This window comes from Drosophila kikkawai, chromosome 2L (assembly GCF_030179895.1).
Source record: "Drosophila kikkawai strain 14028-0561.14 chromosome 2L, DkikHiC1v2, whole genome shotgun sequence".
NCBI classification, from domain to species: Eukaryota; Metazoa; Arthropoda; class Insecta; order Diptera; family Drosophilidae; genus Drosophila; species Drosophila kikkawai.
In genome coordinates, this window is record NC_091728.1 from 10072855 (window position 1) to 10083561 (window position 10707).

Consider the following 10707-nt stretch of genomic DNA (forward strand, 5'->3'; position numbering starts at 1 on the left):
CGATACGCTGCCTGTTATTCGTGCCAAAACAAGTAAAAATGGAAGGAAAAATAAAATAGAACTAGAAAAACTGTTCAGAATTTGCGATACAACAGGAAATGTTGACTCTTGTCTTTCTATGGCTCAGCTTCAGCCTGAGTTTCATGTAAATAACTGGGCCCTGGCTTTGAGTTGTAAGCTCCATTATCGGCATCGTCATCGGGCCCATCATCATCATCATCATCGTCTTCGTTGTCGTGTGTGTGTGTGTGAGTCCTTTTTTCAGGATACATGAAAGCCTCCTGCGACTTGGGTCCTCTCGTCTGCTTGAGCGCACTTTTCTGGCTGAGAGCGTTTATCCAGCTGCAGATTTTCGTGCCTAGTTAATAATTTATGATTCCGTTAATGGGCAATGTGAGAGGAGCGATTAAGGGTAAAATCCCCAGGATGTTATTTGGTTGCTCTTCTCAGGATTTTAATGAATGAAAATGAACAAAATAAATCCGAGTTTCGCAGCATTTTTTTGCCCCTCGATATTCCAATTACATTTAAAACAAATGTTAAGCCATTTTTTGTTCTGGCCATATAAAGCGAGTTAATTTTATTGCTGCCAACATATTTTGGCCGCTCGGTTAACCGCACTTTGTAAAATTAACAACGCAATTGCAATTGCATCATCAAAGTATAAATTCTATCTAGCCTTCGGTTTTCCCCTTTTTTTTTCGAACCGCAACACTGACCACAAAGAGAATAAAATAACAAGAGAAACTGCAAAGTTATTTGCAGAAAATATATTTTTACATTGCTTTGGGTGGGTTTTCAAAGCCATTAAATTGACACATTTCTGTGGAAAAATAAAATATTGTGGCATACAAAGAATCACTTGAATGTGGTGCAATGAGCGGCTTGTGGGTGGTGCTGCACTGCAAGTAAATAGTTTTCTAATAGTTTTCCCGGGAAATTCAATAGTTGCAGGCCACAAAAAGAAACTATTTGGAAACACAAATTAAATTACAAAATAATTCCAAAAATTAGTACAAAAAATTATAAAAATTAAATATATTCAAAGAACATTGCTGACTTGGTTTTTTTTCAGCGTTTAGGTACAAATCCTACGTCGGTTGTACACACAAATATATAGAAATCCTGCTCAGCGGCGACATTTGCCCTCTAATAGGATGAAACAGATGGAGAGAGGTAGATGCCTTCGGTTTCAGTTCTTTGCTTAAAGTTCTGTGGACTGCAATAAAGGCGACGTGGGTGGGGCAGGGCACGGGGCGAGGTCTGTTGTAATATGTCACACTACTCGAATGCTTGTTTAAGCTCCGACTGCGCCTGTGTGTGTGTGTGTCTGCATCCTTCCAGACTACACACTCTTTCGTAGCACACTTATGCGGGCCTGGCTTGCCTGACTGGCATCACGCTGTCAGCTCGCCGACGTTTTTAGCACAAATAATACATGCACAGACTCACAACAGCATTGTTCGTGTGAGCATTAAATAGAATATGTTACATTGCTCCAAGTTGTTTGCTATTTTCCCTCAAGTTTCACATTCAAACCGAGATAGAGAAAGTTTTTGTCGCCTTAAAGGGTGGGCGCCAAGAAAATGCGCTTAAAATACTTCAACGGCTCAACGGAGCGGGAAAGCAGGTTAAGTTCTGATACAGAAATGTGAATTGTTGTCTGGCTTAACTTAGAATGAGATTGACATGCCTTTGATATATAATAAATATGTGGCTTAAGCAGTGTCTAAGAGGTGTGTTTCAACTTAACTTAAATATGTTTGTGATATGCAATTACAAATTTTAGTTTTGTTCTCTGATGGCAAACTGCATTGCTGTTATTTTCAAAGGTTGCCTTAGAAATACACATATCTCTTATTAATTAAACTTTGATGAGCAACCGAGTGCATCTGCTGCACAAATATAAGGGCCAAACTGTGTTCCGTGAGAAGGCTGAAAATGGCTCACAGTTCCCTTACAAATTCATGGGGGAAACCCACAATTATAATTGGAAAATTCGATATCAATTAAATGTAATGAGGCTCTAATTACTGTTCAGTATGTGGAATGTGATATTGATTTTGATTATTACTAATTACTGTGAAAGTTAGATCATTTTCCGAACATATTTAGCAATTAATATAGGGATTCTCTTATGTATTTGAATGAGTGTGTTTGATAGATTAGACAAACACATAACCTGTCGAGGGTTAGAAATTATATGCAATTTGTACATAACAAAAACATATTTCTTAAATTTCATAAAATAAAATTGTACTAATTTTAATTGTAAGGAAATAATAATATTTATATTTATTTATCTAAGTAACTTTAAGATAAAAATTCAGAATTAAATCCCTCAAAAATCTTAGGCTTTTAACTTGAAATAAATTCGCAATCATGACCAACATGAAAAGCGTTTTTCTTTTTATTCAGCCAAATCTTAATAGGAATTATATATATTATATATTTCGTCAGCTCTCTTTGGAATAGCGTGTGTGTGTGCTAAGCGTGTGTATGTGCCATGATTATCATTGTGATTACGCGGCATTATTGTCATAAAAAAGCGAGCAGGGAAGCTGGGATTTTGGGAGCTAAGGGCCAGGCACACACACATACTATATTGTATGGGAATCGGTCGGTTCTGGGTGGGGGCAACTCTCAGATCCAGCTGCTCATCAACGCAGACAATTGCGCACTGATTGTATCTTTGATATACGCACACACACACACGCAGGGGCAATAAAGTTGCCACTGTGTGGCTGTGTGTCTTTCAACACAAATACATTATACTTAGTGCCGCTGGTTGTTTGTTTGTGTTTGTGCTTGTGTTTGCCTTCGTGTTTGTGTCTTTGTTGTTGCCGCTGCCACTGCGTGTTTCCGCTGCCATTTTTCCCTCCGCCATTGTTGGGATTTTCCCAGCTTCTTCTGCCCGTTGCCTTCAATCCCCCCATGCCATTGTGTGCGAATTAAACGAAATGGCTAATGAAAAGTTTAACAGTCAATAAATAAAGCAGTGGCATCAGGCATCAAAGGCTCAAAGATGAATGAATGCTGATTTCCTTCTATACAATTTCATTGCTAAAGTGTTGATACATTTAGGGGATTTAATTAAATATGTTATGGTATTAGAATAAAGTATTTATTAAGAGGTAATCTGGGCATGTTTAAAATGATTTTAAACCAATTCAAAGTCACCAAAGACCATTTGCACGAATAAATGGCAAATAAACTTCAATATCAACTTGATTTCAATTGCAATTCAATTCAACTTCCCACCAGGACACCAAAGAAAGTGTCTCATTGTCCTGCACCTTGAAAACGGAACAAAAAAGTGAGTAGCCGATGGGGGGGAGGATGACAAATTGCTGACAAGCATTCTGCGGCATTTGCTGCAGCACCAAAAAAGAAAAGCCGAAACCGAGACAAAAATATAAAAAAGGCGGAAAAAACAGAGCAAAAGTGAAATGCAAATGCTCGTGCCAGTTTCACTGCTCAAGTAGCCGCTTAGAGGCAAGTGCCAAAGACAATGGCTCAAAGCGACTCCTACCGCCACACGCACACACGCTCACACAAGTAAGGCACAGGACAAAGGACAAGCAACAGTGCGGGAAAAGCGGGAAAAGCTGGAAAAGCTGACAAAACCGCAGCCAACAAGGAGGACAACAATTTAAAATCAACAGCTGCGCGTGTCCTAACAGAAGGAGCTGGAAAAACGTTGAAGTAGCTACTTGAAATGCTTCTGGCTTGCTTTTTGTTTTCGTTTTTGTTTTTATTTCTATTTCTGTTTAAATAGCCAAGTTAGGGGCGAGTGTTGGGCGGAAATAGCAAAGTAATAAATAAATTTCCTGCTCTTTTGCTGTTTTATGTTTGGACCGCTTTATTGCGGCTTCGTTTGCAGCGCCTAACGCTTCATTAACTTTCTGGCTTTTAATATACTCGGCCAGACCCGAATTTCCGTCTTCCGCCCAATCATCCACCGAACTCTTAACCCCTGTTCTCTCTCTATATATGTATCCCCTGATACCCACCGCGTCGTTGTCACTCAGTCAGGCGTTCATCGAGCTTCAGCCTGTGTCTGCTGGGGCCTCGAAATTGGAAAACATTTTCGGTTTCTTTTTGTTCGTTTTGGTCTTGTTTTTCTAGGGTATTTACAAAGCACAGAGGTATGTAGGTACCCTTATAGACTAGTAAATTTATCTTAAAATTTAAGAGATAGTCTTCTCAAACTATTGGAAATAATATTGGAAATAATATTTCAGCAGAAAAATATGTTTAATATATACTCTTTACCTGCTCAATATGCGGTATTTTAAGGTCGCCTAACCTCTTGCCTTCGTTTTGAATCTGAAACTTCAGCAGAAAAAAGGGCCATAAAATAAATAAACATTGAAAACGAAACGAAAATAAAAAACGCCTTTGGCCTCGAAAAAAAACACACACAAAAACAAAACAAAACCGCCGAAAAAAATTGTCCCACTTTAACCCTTTTGGGTGTCGAGGTGTGAGAGTTAGTGACACTTTAGCTGGCGGGTATCTTTAGGCGGCCAAGCTCATGAGACGAAGGTTAAGGCATGCCGTGTCATAAAGTCCCAAATCTGCTAATCTCCTTGGCCAAACAATGGATCTTAAACTGAATTAAAATCAAACATTACCGCTGTAAATGTTTAAGTAATGTGAAAATTAATAAGAAAATATATCAAGATTTAAATAGAGCCTTTAAAAAGTAATTGATTGCCTAGAAATCCCCACTTAAATCTCTTTTCACTTGAATCTATTTATTTTCCTGGATCAATGCAATCTAATTACACAACTTAATACCAAATCAATCCCATGATTACATTTCAGATGAAGATTGTGTATTTCGTTAGATGTTTCACTCGATTCAATCGGATGACTTCAAGCCCAGTCCCACTGCTTCCATTTAATTTGCTTAACTTTCTTTGAAACTATCCAAAACTTGGGAAAGTTGCGGTATATTTGCTTGTGTTTTGTAGTTAAATAAACTCTGTGTATAAACTTCACACAGCTAGAGATAACCGCACTCACTGCCTCGATTCAAAGGACTCGAACGAAAGAAAACAGGAACCTCTTCAACTCATGGGTTAACTCGCTGCCACGCGTGCCAGTTTTGAGTGCGTTGAATGTTGTGTTTATATATGGGGGGGACAAGCGGGGGAGGAACAATTTTTTTAACTCACAGCAGAACAAGGGCAGCAAGCATGGCATGAGCACAAAAAATGAACAGAACCACAAAATCATATTGTAAGCCTTGTCAGCTGGCACAAATACACGAAACACACGGCGGCACTGAGAGAAAGTCGGACAAGACTTTGAAGTATATTAATAATACTATAACTTCGATGTATTTTAAACAAATTCCGGTTTATATTTCCTACTTTTTCATCGTCAGGCTAGATCAAGAATATGTTAAAATATTTACCAAAAATATATATAAATCTCATTAATTTTTCTAAGCGTGTACATGCGAGTATCTTTAGCTATTCCTATGCGTCCTTGTGCAAGGGTTTCCGTTTCCCCTGCCCGCGCGCTGCGTGTGCGTGCGTTATTTTAACAGCAATTTTAATGAAGCGCGAAACCGTTGAAATACAATTTGTAAAGCTGAGAGAGGGAGGGAGACTGAGGATAAGGAGGCGGGGGCCTCCGGAAAAACAAACTCAGAAATGTCTGACAAAAACTGGTGGGCAACCGGGGGACCGCGGGAAATTCGGTTCGAGCCAGGTCTTTCTTTCTGCCCCTGGTAACGCCAAATAAAAATGGCTGGCAAACGCGTTTTGGCCCCGACACCGAATGCTATTACTTTGTGACTCGCGAGCGCCGCGCGGTTTGTTCGCGAGTTTGTGCGAGTTAATTAAAAAGGGTTTTTGGAATCAGCGCACAAAGGTCTCCTCACCCCCCGGGACAGGCGCCAAAAAGGCTAAAGGAGAAAGTCTTCATATATTTCAATGTAATTTCGCCTAGGTCATGGGGGGGCATTAGGAGTTATGGCTAAATTTGTTTTGTCGGGGCTGCCCTCATAAAGAAGGCTCTGGGTGTTGCTTTATTGCAATTGTGCGCATGGCCCGCTTTAAATATTTTTAAAAGTATTTTCTAGGGGTGCTTAATTGAGCAGAGTGAAATAAGACATTTAAGAGTACTTCATTTAAGAATTCGGGTTTTACTGAGCTCAAATGAGACATGATTTTATGTTTTACAAACTTGGGACTGATTGATAATTAAAAACTCTAAATTATTCAGCAGATTGATTATTGATTGAACCGAATTATAGTGGTAATTCACTAAATCGTGGTTAAGATCAAGTTTAAACACATTTAAAGGTTCTTGTTTAATTATAGTATTTTATTATTCAAATATAAACTTATGCCTCATTTTTGTAGTTGCTTCAAAAATTCCTTTAATTAAATCCTCGCAAGTAAAAAAATACTAAGAGTAAAGTATAAATTTATTGAAAATAACAAAAAACGGAATTCGGAGAAATTTTTGTAAAAAAAAAACCTTTATTCAAAGCTTAAACTCTTAAGCTCGTCAGCCACTAAAGATCTGTTGTTCCTTTCAAGCTGCCGTCGCTTGTATATAAAGTCATGTTGTTGTCCAAAGGACATTTTGCCAACCATGCTATCGCTCTTTTTTTTTGTTGTTTGTGTGTTAAAAGCACCAACCGTTGTTTGCTTTGTGTTGGCCATGTTTGCTGTTTTTAGCGACTAGTGCAACGCGGCTGCCTAAGCCAATATTTGAGCAAGTTAATAGCCAAGAGCGATGACGATGGCGATGCAATGCCGGGTAACTACTCATCAGCAGCTATATGTAGCAGCACAAGCGTCTGAGCCTGGCTCTCGTGGCGCCTTCGGGGAGCCCAGAAGGCTTCGAAAGGGGTCGAGGACGACAAGGGGCAGCCGGAGGCTGGGGACTTGGGGGTGTCACCACCCCACAGTGGTTGCGCCCATAGGCCAAAAATAAAAAAATTTATTACAACAAAAATGTACGAAAAGTAAACAGATCGTCTCTTATATATCCAAACTTCTTTGTGGCATACCAGATTTTTTTTTAAATCTAACAGGACTTTCTAAAAATTAAATTAAAGATGTGAAGATGTATTCATTTGCAAAGCGTAGCTACGCGAATCGCGAGTGTTTCACAACCAAACCGAACTTTGAAGTGGTCCGATTATTAATTACGTGTCCAAATTAATATTTTTTGTAATGGATTTTGAAGTTCAAGGTATTTTCTATAAAATGAGATATAATTTAATATATTAAAAATAATTATTGTTTTCATTATATTCATGTGAAATAATCATCTTTCTGGCCTATATTTTAAATGTATTTTTTATGTTTAGCTAAAGTTATAGTTGTGACCCCACAATAATCTACAGTTCATATGTATGCCAATGTGTTTGTCGCGCTTTTAAGATGACAAATGGTAAAAAAATTTTTGCCGAAATTTGCCTATGTGCCTATAATCTTAAAAATACTAACATAGGTTAGGGTAAGGTTTTTAAATTTTTTTTTTGTATTTTTTTTTTTTTTTTGTTAAATAAAGATTTAATATCCTTAAAATATTGTGTAAAAGTTTTACATCGATTATTACAACATTGACGAAGTTATGGGTAGTTGAACGGAAGTCGTTTGGTGTTCGATGTATGAAAATCACAAAGTTTAAAGCGTTCTCCTGAAAAATGCCATTTTGAAAATCGGTGTACTCTATAACTCAAAAACTACTTAACCAATCGGTTTGAAATTTTGAACATAACTTTGAAATTTATTTGTACAGGTACTCACGTAAAGCTTTTTTAAATTTTTAATGTTAATATATATATTTTTTTAAATTAACTTAATTTTTTAGTCGAAAATTGGGGTTTTGACTTCCAATTTTGATAAAAAATCGGGAAAAATTTTTAAAAATAAAAACGTCTCTTAAGTACCTTGGGGCACTAATTCTTTAAGGAATGCAACAAATTTTTTTGATATCGGACGTTTTTGTGGACAGTTAGGATGTACACCGAAAACCAACTTTTATTTGTGGGGACTCAGGAGATTAGCAATATAGCGTAGGCCTGTAAATATTTTTTAATACAAAAATTAAAAAAAAAATGGCTCAAATGTTTTGTTAATTTATGGTATTTAAATCATTAAGCTAACTGTAGTCGTTTCGCCAAAACATTTTTTTGAACAATGGACAGTTTAGCACCGAATTAGCCTTACCCCCCTTAAGCTGTGTGCATTTGTTGCTAAACAAATAAAATACACAATATATAAGTTAATATTTTTTTTTCTACTTTTGACACTTATATTTCACCAACATTCTCATTAAGAGATAAAAAATTAATTTTAGCTCTTGGAAAAAAATAATTTTATAAAAATTTTGTATGGGAGCTATAAGATATAGACTTCCGATTTTAACCAAATTTGGTAAGAATGCATAAACCTGTTTCAAACATATTATCTGTGAAATTGGTTAAGATATTTGGAAAAACAAAAAAGTTTTTCATACTAAATGTTGATTTTTAACAGATTGTTCCTATGGCAGCTATATGATATGGACGTGCTACATGGCCAATTTTTTGGACATATACTTAAAACATTTTTCTTGATTTTTGGTATTAATTTCGTAACGATACATCAACTAGAACTATTTTTGGCCGCGTCTCCATACAAGCCCAACCACTGTGCACCCCCATCTATGGCTCTTCTCACGCCAATGCGCAATACACTTCCACTTTATGCACATTTCCGGATTCGCGCGACAAAAAAACAGAGAAAGGAGAGTATGGCAAAGGAAAAGGACGAGCCAGGAGGTATGAATATAGTTTTCCGGCTACCAAAATACCTTAAACTGGTATCTTAGGATCTTCCAATATATTTTCTTAAATTAAATCAAAGCAAGAAAAGTGAGACCAGTATAAGATTCTTTACAATTTAGTTTTTTGTAATTATGTATTTTAATATTATATTAATAATATCCTAGCAAATTTCGTAACATTTCTCCTGTAAAAAATCAAATGCTCTCCTTGTCAGTTCACGACTATAGGGTACTCAAAGGAAAACTAGCGCGCAGAATGCCAGCCGCACACTGATGTTGCCGCTTTCGCGTCTGACATGTGTAACTAGGGGCGTGTATAGCGGGGCGGACACGGAAATGCCATTGCATTTGGCCAAGAACCAACAACAAAGGGGCCGCAATAGGGGCGGCGTTCTCAGAACCAGACGATGATGCATCGGATCGTTTCCATTTGAAGTGGCATCAAAGCCGTCATCATTCTCACTTTTGTTGCAGCGTGCTGTTGCTGTTGCTGTTGCCGCTGCTGCTGCTGTTTGTGCTGCCATTGTTGGAGCATCGCGTGCATTTTCTACTGGTGTCGCAGGACCAAACCTTTCTACCTTATTGACTGCGGCAGCTTTTTTTCGCCACATTTTCATGCCATTAGCGTGGCATGGCGTGAAAATCGATTGATAGCATCTGCGGTCGAATGAGGATTATGTTAAATTTTTAATTACTGGCTTGATTCTGGCAGTGGCTGAGGTCAATTAAGGAGGCTTTAAATAAAACAATCAATCGATTTTTGAGTCGACGCTAATCTGCAATAATGATTATTGAAAAAGAAAATAAATAAGCACTAAATTCGTAGGAAAATTGAATGACCAATATGATTTCCCAGAACTATAATACGATTTAAAGAGATAAAGCTTAAATTACGACAATAATATAATATATAATAATGTAATTTATCGCTGCTAGTCATCCCACTGTGCGCAAAACGCATTACAGCCCTAAAATGGCAGGCATTTAGCCTGCGTAACCGAGGTAATGGGCGAGGGGAAGTCAGCGGATGGCAGCTTAATGCTGACACATCTGGACGGAAACTGGATCGTTTCGCAACCAGTTTATTGGGTTAAGTGCGACGAGAGTGTTTGTGCGAAAGCGAATTTGATTTTTCACTTATGCGCACTTGACAAGCGATTTTCGTGCGTTTTCGCTGCGATTCGCGGGCGGCTTGCAACGCGCTTAAGTGGAAAATGGAAAATGTGGCTGCCTACTTTTGGGCCGCCTTATCTGGCAGTGGAAATGTCTTGATCTGGGTTACACTACTAATCCCCCTGCTAAGCCTTTGTTTGTCCTGCCCCTCTGGTTTAGCCTTTATTCTTTATTTGTCCTCTTGGCTTATCTGCGGCGCCGTGTCCATGGCCATTTTCCGGCTAATGATCAAAGTGCCTGGCATCGCAGCGATGTCCCAATGGGATTCGTTACTTTCCCGGTGATTTTGCCCCTCTCCATTTCTTCATCTCCTTTTTTCCAGCTCTCAGCCGCCGAACATAACAATGTAATCGAGTGTAGACACTGTGATAAAGTTGAATTGCCCTGCTGAGAAGAAAAAATGTTTTGGCAAATGGGCCAACGTGGCGGATACTTGATTTTTTGCGCCTTCTCTTCCTCGCCATGGAGTGCAAATGCTGAATTATAGTTTTGTGTGTGGCAGCAGGATAATTAAAGTATGGCTGGCAGTTTATAGCCTTTGCTGGCTGCACATTAAGTCCGGCAAAGAATGCCTTTCAATTATGCCCCGTCCCACCACCCCGCTGTGCTCATCGAGCTCGCAACTACAACGCTCGGGCGCACCTGTGCACGCGCCTCAATGCGCACGGCTGCGCTTTTGGCAATCATCGTGGCTCCCTGCACTTGGCTCCCGCGCTCCTGGCTGACTTCTAG

At 38.6% G+C, this 10707-nt stretch overlaps 1 protein-coding gene across 1 annotated transcript in view; it reads left to right on the plus strand.

Moving 5' to 3' along the window:
* The window catches only part of Shawl (Shaw-like), a 43658-nt gene that overhangs the window by 10574 nt on the left and 22377 nt on the right, over positions 1-10707 (plus strand). The gene's annotated exons all lie outside the window — the stretch shown is intronic.